The sequence below is a fragment of the Astatotilapia calliptera genome, chromosome 12, assembly GCF_964374335.1.
Source record: "Astatotilapia calliptera chromosome 12, fAstCal68.1, whole genome shotgun sequence".
NCBI lineage: Eukaryota > Metazoa > Chordata > Actinopteri > Cichliformes > Cichlidae > Astatotilapia > Astatotilapia calliptera.
Window position 1 is genome coordinate 5,052,867 of NC_137433.1, and position 11,954 is coordinate 5,064,820.

An 11,954-nucleotide genomic window follows, 5' to 3' on the forward strand; every position below is an offset into this window, starting at 1 on the left:
GTCATAGACAAAGCCGATTTTCTTATGAAACTCGCTTCAAAATGAATGCTAAAAAGATAATCCATGCATTTCGAAAGATTCCGAAAGAATGGTGTAATCACTACCATCTTGATATGTGCACTGAATTTAAGTAAATACTTTATGGCAGAAAACAAACAACTAAAACAACACACTATAAAGGTGGAGCCGATCAGTAACATTACAGAACGTTGAATTTACTAGACTAAACAATGTTTCTGTGCTTTCAGTTTCTGACCTTAATAACTAATCTATGCAATATATCGGGTGTGACTGCTTTTATTTTCTATTTCTGGTACAATACTAGCCTGCAAGCAGGAAAGAAATGATAAGGCAGGGAGTACATGTAACATTATGAGAAAACAGTGCTGAGCATGCTTCTGACTACTAACAACAGGCCAAACCATGGTCTCACACTGCCACCTACTGGTACAAAAATGGAGCATCAGCTACAAATATCCCAGACTAGTTACCAGGTCTATAGTTAAAACTAGTTAATTTAGAGGATTTTCAAAAGAAAATATCACTTACATTTAAAGTAAAATAGCTGAAATATAAGTTAATTCACATAAGTGTGATTAGACGTTAGTGGCTATCACACACACACACGTTCATACTGTTGCTCTTTGATTAGATAACTCTATGGCTGCTGTCAATATACAGGCGAAGCTTACGGGTTATGCAGCCAACTTTGTAAGTTGGATCATTAAGTCTATGAATCACCCTGTTAAGCACAAAAAGGTGCTTACACAACTGAAAAAATCTGATATGTCTTTTCCACAGGGGACTCACCTTTGTATAGCAGACCGATATAGATTGAAGACTGGTTGGGTTGGCCAAATAGTCCATTCCAACTTTAACTCTAAGACAGAGGGGTGGCCATCCTTATGGGTAAAAACGTCCCATTTCCTGTATCAACCATTTTATCTGATCCTATGGGTCCTTATTATGGGTCCGTATTACTGTGGTTGGCCAACATTATGGACTTTATGGACAACTTTATGAACTGATTTAAGCCAACATTTACGCCCCCAAATGGGATGATGAAACCTTAATTGTCTATTAATTCTCGTGAATTCTGGATATGACAATACACAATCTCATTTTAGCTGGAGGTACAAGCTGTGTGCTCTCTAACCTAGAAAGAAGCTCTAATAAGGATACTCATCCAGGGCATGCGCCGACTATATTCCTGTCCACAAAATGTTCTATTGGATAAATTCATTTGTCACTGATAAATGTCCTCTTCCACTTATTGAAACTTGCAATTATCAATCTATTGTTATTTCAGATCATACCCCCCTATTGATGAGATGGGGGTTGGATGCCTCACAGCCCTCCGCCTCTGGCAGTGGCCCTTTCTACTAAGGAGGCAAGAGTTCTGCATGTCCTGGTGACCCTCCACCTGTTTCACAGGTGGGTGCAGCCTGATCTATCTAGTGAAAGTCTAGACAGACCAGACCAGCTCAACCACACAGACACTTCCTACCTGATTTGAGGACAAAAGCAGAGTATGCAATATGTGGGACAAACACACACACACACACACACAAATGGCAAATGTGAGATCATGGGAATCTAAGCAGCTTGAACCGAAAGTGACTAAAAATTGTCAAGGCTGAGCAGGACTCAAGCGCAGACTACGAATCACAATAAACATTTTTTTTATTTACATGACACAGAGTGCACTATATACAAGTGGGGAGAAGGGGTCCAGCGAATCCAGAGGTCCATGGAGGGTGGGGGGCTCCACAGGCTCACTGCAACTGCCACACTCACGAACAGGGTCTCAAGGCGGGGCACGGAAAATCTATATACAAGGACAAAATGTTAAATGCCAAGCAAAGCACAAAGAGAAATCAAAATATTTCCAAAGCTAGAATTGCACTAACGAATGTTACACAGTAGTCCAGCGACAAAGGGCTCCAAGCAACTGCCTTCAGAAGTGGCTGGTAAACAGGATGATGAACCTCAGGTGAGAAATTGCTTGCAGGTGTGAGGACAGCAACCGGGAGCCCATGATTAGGTCCACCCAGGCATCGCGTTGTGAGCAGGGAAGCGAGAAAGAAAGTGAGAGAAACAAAAACAAATACATGTAGCGTAACTGGACCATGACAGTAATATTTCAGTTTGATCAACCATCTCAACAAGTTCAATTACTTTCTTTTCAAGCTGCTTACACTACATTGACTTATGTTTTTACACAATCTCAGAAGAGGAGAGCCACTGAGGGAACGCCTTCCGCCCTCCACACACTCACTCACAGATCAGTTGAAAGGGACAGAAGAAATGGCAAAAGTGAGAATATCTCACACACACACAACAGAGGGGGAAGAGATAGAGAAATTGGCAAATGTGAGATCATGCTAAGCAGCTTGAACTGAAAGTGACTGGAAATGTTTACGTTAGATCAGCCACCCATCCATTCTCTGCTGTGTTTCTTTTCCAGTGTCACAGGGCAGCTCGAGCCTATCCCAGCTATCTTAGGGCGAGAAGCAGGGTGCACCCTCGACAGGTCACCAGTCTGTTACAGGGCTAACACATAGAAACAGAAAACCATTCGCACCTATCGCCAATTTACACTCTTCGATTACCTATTGCCACTAACTGCAGGTCGTTGGACTGTGGCAGGAAGCAGGAAGCCGGACTACAAGGAAAGAACCCACGCAAACACAGGAAGAACATGCAAACTCCACACAGAGCGACGGTAGAGCTGAACTCAAGACCTTCTTCCTGTGCGGTAACGGTGCTAACCACTGTGCCGCCCGCGTGTGAGCAACCGTCTCCCAGAAATTTAAAAAAGTTCAGTTACTTTCTTTCAAGCTGCTTACACTACATTGACTTTTGTGTTTACACAATCTCAGAAGAGGAGAGCCACTGAGGGAACGCCTTCCGCCCTCCGACGCCTCCACCGTGACCTCCACTTCTGAGAGGAATTGCCCACAGATCAAGCATGGAGTGTGCCTGAATGGACATACAGAACTCCAAGGTTCGGCCCAGTGTTGAGGGTTTTCCCAAAGGAGAGGGCCCGGCGGGCGGTGCCTCACAGCCCTCTGCCTCTGGGAGTGGCCCCTTTCTACTAAGGAGGCAAGAGGTGGCCAGGAGTCTGTCAGCAAGTTCTGCATGTCCTGGTGACCCTCCACCTGTTTCACAGGTGGGTGCAGCCTGATCTATCTAGTGAAAGTCTAGACAGACCAGACCAGCTCAACCACACAGACACTTCCTACCTGATTTGAGGACAAAAGCAGAGTATGCAATATGTGGGACACACACACACACACACACACACACACTCACAGATCAGTTGAAAGGGACAGAAGAAATGGCAAAAGTGAGAATATCTCACACACACACAACAGAGGGGGAAGAGATAGAGAAATTGGCAAATGTGAGATCATGCTAAGCAGCTTGAACTGAAAGTGACTGGAAATGTTTACGTTAGATCAGCCACCCATCCATTCTCTGCTGTGTTTCTTTTCCAGTGTCACAGGGCAGCTCGAGCCTATCCCAGCTATCTTAGGGCGAGAAGCAGGGTGCACCCTCGACAGGTCACCAGTCTGTTACAGGGCTAACACATAGACGCAGAAAACCATTCGCACCTATCGCCAATTTACACTCTTCGATTACCTATTGCCACTAACTGCAGGTCGTTGGACTGTGGCAGGAAGCCGGAGTACAAGGAAAGAACCCACGCAAACACAGGAAGAACATGCAAACTCCACACAGAGCGACGGTAGAGCTGAACTCAAGACCTTCTTCCTGTGCGGTAACGGTGCTAACCACTGTGCCGCCCGCGTGTGAGCAACCGTCTCCCAGAAATTTAAAAAAGTTCAGTTACTTTCTTTCAAGCTGCTTACACTACATTGACTTATGTTTTTACATAATCTCAGAAGAGGAGAGCCACTGAGGGAACGCCTTCCGCCCTCCAACGCCTCCACCGTGACCTCCACTTCTGAGAGGAATTGCCCACAGATCAAGCATGGAGTGTGCCTGAATGGACATACAGAACTCCAAGGTTCGGCCCAGTGTTGAGGGTTTTCCCAAAGGAGAGGGCCCGGCGGGCGGTGCCTCACAGCCCTCTGCCTCTGGGAGTGGCCCCTTTCTACTAAGGAGGCAAGAGGTGGCCAGGAGTCTGTCAGCGAGTTCTGCATGTCCTGGTGACCCTCCACCTGTTTCACAGGTGGGTGCAGCCTGATCTATCTAGTGAAAGTCTAGACAGACCAGACCAGCTCAACCACACAGACACTTCCTACCTGATTTGAGGACAAAAGCAGAGTATGCAATATGTGGGACAAACACACACACACACACACACACACACACACACACACACACACACACACACACACACACACACACACACACACTCACACACACACACACACACACTCACACACACTCACTCACTCACTCACAGATCAGTTGAAAGGGACAGAAGAAATGGCAAAAGTGAGAATATCTCACACACACACACAACAGAGGGGGAAGAGATAGAGAAATTAGCAAATGTGAGATCATGCTAAGCAGCTTGAACTGAAAGTGACTGGAAATGTTTACGTTTGATCAGCCACCCATCCATTCTCTGCTGTGTTTCTTTTCCAGTGTCACAGGGCAGCTCGAGCCTATGCCAGCTATCTTAGGGCGAGAAGCAGGGTGCACCCTCGACAGGTCACCAGTCTGTTACAGGGCTAACACATAGACGCAGAAAACCATTCGCACCTATCACCAATTTACACTCTTCGATTACCTATTGCCACTAACTGCAGGTCGTTGGACTGTGGCAGGAAGCCGGAGTACAAGGAAAGAACCCACGCAAACACAGGAAGAACATGCAAACTCCACACAGAGCGACGGTAGAGCTGAACTCAAGACCTTCTTCCTGTGCGGTAACGGTGCTAACCACTGTGCCGCCCGCGTGTGAGCAACCGTCTCCCAGAAATTTATACAAGTTCAGTTACTTTCTTTCAAGCTGCTTACACTACATTAACTTGTGTTTTTACATAATCTCAGAAGAGGAGAGCCACTGAGGGAACGCCTTCCGCCCTCCAACGCCTCCACCGTGACCTCCACTTCTGAGAGGAATTGCCCACAGATCAAGCATGGAGTGTGCCTGAATGGACATACAGAACTCCAAGGTTCGGCCCAGTGTTGAGGGTTTTCCCAAAGGAGAGGGCCCGGCGGGCGGTGCCTCACAGCCCTCTGCCTCTGGGAGCGGCCCCTTTCTACTAAGGAGGCAAGAGGTGGCCAGGAGTCTGTCAGCGAGTTCTGCATGTCCTGGTGACCCTCCACCTGTTTCACAGGTGGGTGCAGTCTGATCTATCTAGTGAAAGTCTAGACAGACCAGACCAGCTCAACCACACAGACACTTCCTACCTGATTTGAGGACAAAAGCAGAGTATGCAATATGTGGGACAAACACACACACACACACACACACACACACACACACACTCACTCACAGATCAGTTGAAAGGGACAGAAGAAATGGCAAAAGTGAGAATATCTCACACACACACACAACAGAGGGGGAAGAGATAGAGAAATTGGCAAATGTGAGATCATGCTAAGCAGCTTGAACTGAAAGTGACTGGAAATGTTTACGTTAGATCAGCCACCCATCCATTCTCTGCTGTGTTTCTTTTCCAGTGTCACAGGGCAGCTCGAGCCTATCCCAGCTATCTTAGGGCGAGAAGCAGGGTGCACCCTCGACAGGTCACCAGTCTGTTACAGGGCTAACACATAGACGCAGAAAACCATTCGCACCTATCGCCAATTTACACTCTTCGATTACCTATTGCCACTAACTGCAGGTCGTTGGACTGTGGCAGGAAGCCGGAGTACAAGGAAAGAACCCACGCAAACACAGGAAGAACATGCAAACTCCACACAGAGCGACGGTAGAGCTGAACTCAAGACCTTCTTCCTGTGCGGTAACGGTGCTAACCACTGTGCCGCCCGCGTGTGAGCAACCGTCTCCCAGAAATTTAAAAAAGTTCAGTTACTTTCTTTCAAGCTGCTTACACTACATTGACTTATGTTTTTACATAATCTCAGAAGAGGAGAGCCACTGAGGGAACGCCTTCCGCCCTCCAACGCCTCCACCGTGACCTCCACTTCTGAGAGGAATTGCCCACAGATCAAGCATGGAGTGTGCCTGAATGGACATACAGAACTCCAAGGTTCGGCCCAGTGTTGAGGGTTTTCCCAAAGGAGAGGGCCCGGCGGGCGGTGCCTCACAGCCCTCTGCCTCTGGGAGTGGCCCCTTTCTACTAAGGAGGCAAGAGGTGGCCAGGAGTCTGTCAGCGAGTTCTGCATGTCCTGGTGACCCTCCACCTGTGTCACAGGTGGGTGCAGTCTGATCTATCTAGTGAAAGTCTAGACAGACCAGACCAGCTCAACCACACAGACACTTCCTACCTGATTTGAGGACAAAAGCAGAGTATGCAATATGTGGGACAAACACACACACACACACACACACACACACTCACTCACAGATCAGTTGAAAGGGACAGAAGAAATGGCAAAAGTGAGAATATCTCACACACACACAACAGAGGGGGAAGAGATAGAGAAATTGGCAAATGTGAGATCATGCTAAGCAGCTTGAACTGAAAGTGACTGGAAATGTTTACGTTAGATCAGCCACCCATCCATTCTCTGCTGTGTTTCTTTTCCAGTGTCACAGGGCAGCTCGAGCCTATGCCAGCTATCTTAGGGCGAGAAGCAGGGTGCACCCTCGACAGGTCACCAGTCTGTTACAGGGCTAACACATAGACGCAGAAAACCATTCGCACCTATCGCCAATTTACACTCTTCGATTACCTATTGCCACTAACTGCAGGTCGTTGGACTGTGGCAGGAAGCAGGAAGCCGGAGTACAAGGAAAGAACCCACGCAAACACAGGAAGAACATGCAAACTCCACACAGAGCGACGGTAGAGCTGAACTCAAGACCTTCTTCCTGTGTGGTAACGGTGCTAACCACTGTGCCGCCCGCGTGTGAGCAACCGTCTCCCAGAAATTTAAAAAAGTTCAGTTACTTTCTTTCAAGCTGCTTACACTACATTAACTTTTGTTTTTACATAATCTCAGAAGAGGAGAGCCACTGAGGGAACGCCTTCCGCCCTCCGACGCCTCCACCGTGACCTCCACTTCTGAGAGGAATTGCCCACAGATCAAGCATGGAGTGTGCCTGAATGGACATACAGAACTCCAAGGTTCGGCCCAGTGTTGAGGGTTTTCCCAAAGGAGAGGGCCCGGCGGGCGGTGCCTCACAGCCCTCTGCCTCTGGGAGTGGCCCCTTTCTACTAAGGAGGCAAGAGGTGGCCAGGAGTCTGTCAGCGAGTTCTGCATGTCCTGGTGACCCTCCACCTGTGTCACAGGTGGGTGCAGTCTGATCTATCTAGTGAAAGTCTAGACAGACCAGACCAGCTCAACCACACAGACACTTCCTACCTGATTTGAGGACAAAAGCAGAGTATGCAATATGTGGGACAAACACACACACACACACACACACACACACACACACACACACACACACACACACACACACACACACACACACACACACACACACACACACACACACACACTCACTCACAGATCAGTTGAAAGGGACAGAAGAAATGGCAAAAGTGAGAATATCTCACACACACACAACAGAGGGGGAAGAGATAGAGAAATTGGCAAATGTGAGATCATGCTAAGCAGCTTGAACTGAAAGTGACTGGAAATGTTTACGTTAGATCAGCCACCCATCCATTCTCTGCTGTGTTTCTTTTCCAGTGTCACAGGGCAGCTCGAGCCTATGCCAGCTATCTTAGGGCGAGAAGCAGGGTGCACCCTCGACAGGTCACCAGTCTGTTACAGGGCTAACACATAGAAACAGAAAACCATTCGCACCTATCACCAATTTACACTCTTCGATTACCTATTGCCACTAACTGCAGGTCGTTGGACTGTGGCAGGAAGCCGGAGTACAAGGAAAGAACCCACGCAAACACAGGAAGAACATGCAAACTCCACACAGAGCGACGGTAGAGCTGAACTCAAGACCTTCTTCCTGTGCGGTAACGGTGCTAACCACTGTGCCGCCCGCGTGTGAGCAACCGTCTCCCAGAAATTTATACAAGTTCAGTTACTTTCTTTCAAGCTGCTTACACTACATTGACTTGTGTTTTTACATAATCTCAGAAGAGGAGAGCCACTGAGGGAACGCCTTCCGCCCTCCGACGCCTCCACCGTGACCTCCACTTCTGAGAGGAATTGCCCACAGATCAAGCATGGAGTGTGCCTGAATGGACATACAGAACTCCAAGGTTCGGCCCAGTGTTGAGGGTTTTCCCAAAGGAGAGGGCCCGGCGGGCGGTGCCTCACAGCCCTCTGCCTCTGGGAGTGGCCCCTTTCTACTAAGGAGGCAAGAGGTGGCCAGGAGTCTGTCAGCGAGTTCTGCATGTCCTGGTGACCCTCCACCTGTTTCACAGGTGGGTGCAGCCTGATCTATCTAGTGAAAGTCTAGACAGACCAGACCAGCTCAACCACACAGACACTTCCTACCTGATTTGAGGACAAAAGCAGAGTATGCAATATGTGGGACAAACACACACACACACACACACACACACACACACACACACACACACACACACACACACACACACACAGATCAGTTGAAAGGGACAGAAGAAATGGCAAAAGTGAGAATATCTCACACACACACAACAGAGGGGGAAGAGATAGAGAAATTGGCAAATGTGAGATCATGCTAAGCAGCTTGAACTGAAAGTGACTGGAAATGTTTACGTTTGATCAGCCACCCATCCATTCTCTGCTGTGTTTCTTTTCCAGTGTCACAGGGCAGCTCGAGCCTATCCCAGCTATCTTAGGGCGAGAAGCAGGGTGCACCCTCGACAGGTCACCAGTCTGTTACAGGGCTAACACATAGACGCAGAAAACCATTCGCACCTATCGCCAATTTACACTCTTCGATTACCTATTGCCACTAACTGCAGGTCGTTGGACTGTGGCAGGAAGCCGGAGTACAAGGAAAGAACCCACGCAAACACAGGAAGAACATGCAAACTCCACACAGAGCGACGGTAGAGCTGAACTCAAGACCTTCTTCCTGTGCGGTAACGGTGCTAACCACTGTGCCGCCCGCGTGTGAGCAACCGTCTCCCAGAAATTTATACAAGTTCAGTTACTTTCTTTCAAGCTGCTTACACTACATTGACTTGTGTTTTTACATAATCTCAGAAGAGGAGAGCCACTGAGGGAACGCCTTCCGCCCTCCAACGCCTCCACCGTGACCTCCACTTCTGAGAGGAATTGCCCACAGATCAAGCATGGAGTGTGCCTGAATGGACATACAGAACTCCAAGGTTCGGCCCAGTGTTGAGGGTTTTCCCAAAGGAGAGGGCCCGGCGGGCGGTGCCTCACAGCCCTCTGCCTCTGGGAGTGGCCCCTTTCTACTAAGGAGGCAAGAGGTGGCCAGGAGTCTGTCAGCGAGTTCTGCATGTCCTGGTGACCCTCCACCTGTTTCACAGGTGGGTGCAGCCTGATCTATCTAGTGAAAGTCTAGACAGACCAGACCAGCTCAACCACACAGACACTTCCTACCTGATTTGAGGACAAAAGCAGAGTATGCAATATGTGGGACACACACACACACTCACACACACACACACACACACACACACACACACACACACTCACTCACAGATCAGTTGAAAGGGACAGAAGAAATGGCAAAAGTGAGAATATCTCACACACACACAACAGAGGGGGAAGAGATAGAGAAATTGGCAAATGTGAGATCATGCTAAGCAGCTTGAACTGAAAGTGACTGGAAATGTTTACGTTAGATCAGCCACCCATCCATTCTCTGCTGTGTTTCTTTTCCAGTGTCACAGGGCAGCTCGAGCCTATGCCAGCTATCTTAGGGCGAGAAGCAGGGTGCACCCTCGACAGGTCACCAGTCTGTTACAGGGCTAACACATAGACGCAGAAAACCATTCGCACCTATCGCCAATTTACACTCTTCGATTACCTATTGCCACTAACTGCAGGTCGTTGGACTGTGGCAGGAAGCAGGAAGCCGGAGTACAAGGAAAGAACCCACGCAAACACAGGAAGAACATGCAAACTCCACACAGAGCGACGGTAGAGCTGAACTCAAGACCTTCTTCCTGTGTGGTAACGGTGCTAACCACTGTGCCGCCCGCGTGTGAGCAACCGTCTCCCAGAAATTTAAAAAAGTTCAGTTACTTTCTTTCAAGCTGCTTACACTACATTGACTTGTGTTTTTACATAATCTCAGAAGAGGAGAGCCACTGAGGGAACGCCTTCCGCCCTCCAACGCCTCCACCGTGACCTCCACTTCTGAGAGGAATTGCCCACAGATCAAGCATGGAGTGTGCCTGAATGGACATACAGAACTCCAAGGTTCGGCCCAGTGTTGAGGGTTTTCCCAAAGGAGAGGGCCCGGCGGGCGGTGCCTCACAGCCCTCTGCCTCTGGGAGTGGCCCCTTTCTACTAAGGAGGCAAGAGGTGGCCAGGAGTCTGTCAGCAAGTTCTGCATGTCCTGGTGACCCTCCACCTGTTTCACAGGTGGGTGCAGCCTGATCTATCTAGTGAAAGTCTAGACAGACCAGACCAGCTCAACCACACAGACACTTCCTACCTGATTTGAGGACAAAAGCAGAGTATGCAATATGTGGGACAAACACACACACACACACTCACTCACAGATCAGTTGAAAGGGACAGAAGAAATGGCAAAAGTGAGAATATCTCACACACACACAACAGAGGGGGAAGAGATAGAGAAATTGGCAAATGTGAGATCATGCTAAGCAGCTTGAACTGAAAGTGACTGGAAATGTTTACGTTAGATCAGCCACCCATCCATTCTCTGCTGTGTTTCTTTTCCAGTGTCACAGGGCAGCTCGAGCCTATCCCAGCTATCTTAGGGCGAGAAGCAGGGTGCACCCTCGACAGGTCACCAGTCTGTTACAGGGCTAACACATAGACGCAGAAAACCATTCGCACCTATCGCCAATTTACACTCTTCGATTACCTATTGCCACTAACTGCAGGTCGTTGGACTGTGGCAGGAAGCAGGAAGCCGGAGTACAAGGAAAGAACCCACGCAAACACAGGAAGAACATGCCAACTCCACACAGAGCGACGGTAGAGCTGAACTCAAGACCTTCTTCCTGTGCGGTAACGGTGCTAACCACTGTGCCGCCCGCGTGTGAGCAACCGTCTCCCAGAAATTTAAAAAAGTTCAGTTACTTTCTTTCAAGCTGCTTACACTACATTAACTTTTGTTTTTACACAATCTCAGAAGAGGAGAGCCACTGAGGGAACGCCTTCCGCCCTCCGACGCCTCCACCGTGACCTCCACTTCTGAGAGGAATTGCCCACAGATCAAGCATGGAGTGTGCCTGAATGGACATACAGAACTCCAAGGTTCGGCCCAGTGTTGAGGGTTTTCCCAAAGGAGAGGGCCCGGCGGGCGGTGCCTCACAGCCCTCTGCCTCTGGGAGTGGCCCCTTTCTACTAAGGAGGCAAGAGGTGGCCAGGAGTCTGTCAGCGAGTTCTGCATGTCCTGGTGACCCTCCACCTGTGTCACAGGTGGGTGCAGCCTGATCTATCTAGTGAAAGTCTAGACAGACCAGACCAGCTCAACCACACAGACACTTCCTACCTGATTTGAGGACAAAAGCAGAGTATGCAATATGTGGGACACACACACACACACACACACACACACTCACACACACACACACACACACTCACTCACTCACTCACAGATCAGTTGAAAGGGACAGAAGAAATGGCAAAAGTGAGAATATCTCACACACACACAACAGAGGGGGAAGAGATAGAGAAATTGGCAAATGTGAGATCATGCTAAGCAGCTTGAA

The 11,954-nt window shown here is 48.8% G+C and overlaps 1 long non-coding RNA gene across 1 annotated transcript; it reads right to left on the reverse strand.

Annotated features, from left to right (window-relative positions):
• Positions 1–1,665: 1,665 nt before the first annotated feature.
• LOC145432154 (uncharacterized) lies at positions 1,666–4,099 on the reverse strand. The gene is made up of 2 exons (XR_013912433.1): positions 1,911–4,099; positions 1,666–1,828 (listed from the first exon to the last, which is right to left on the reverse strand). It is a non-coding gene; the product is annotated as an uncharacterized LOC145432154 (long non-coding RNA).
• Positions 4,100–11,954: the final 7,855 nt, after the last annotated feature.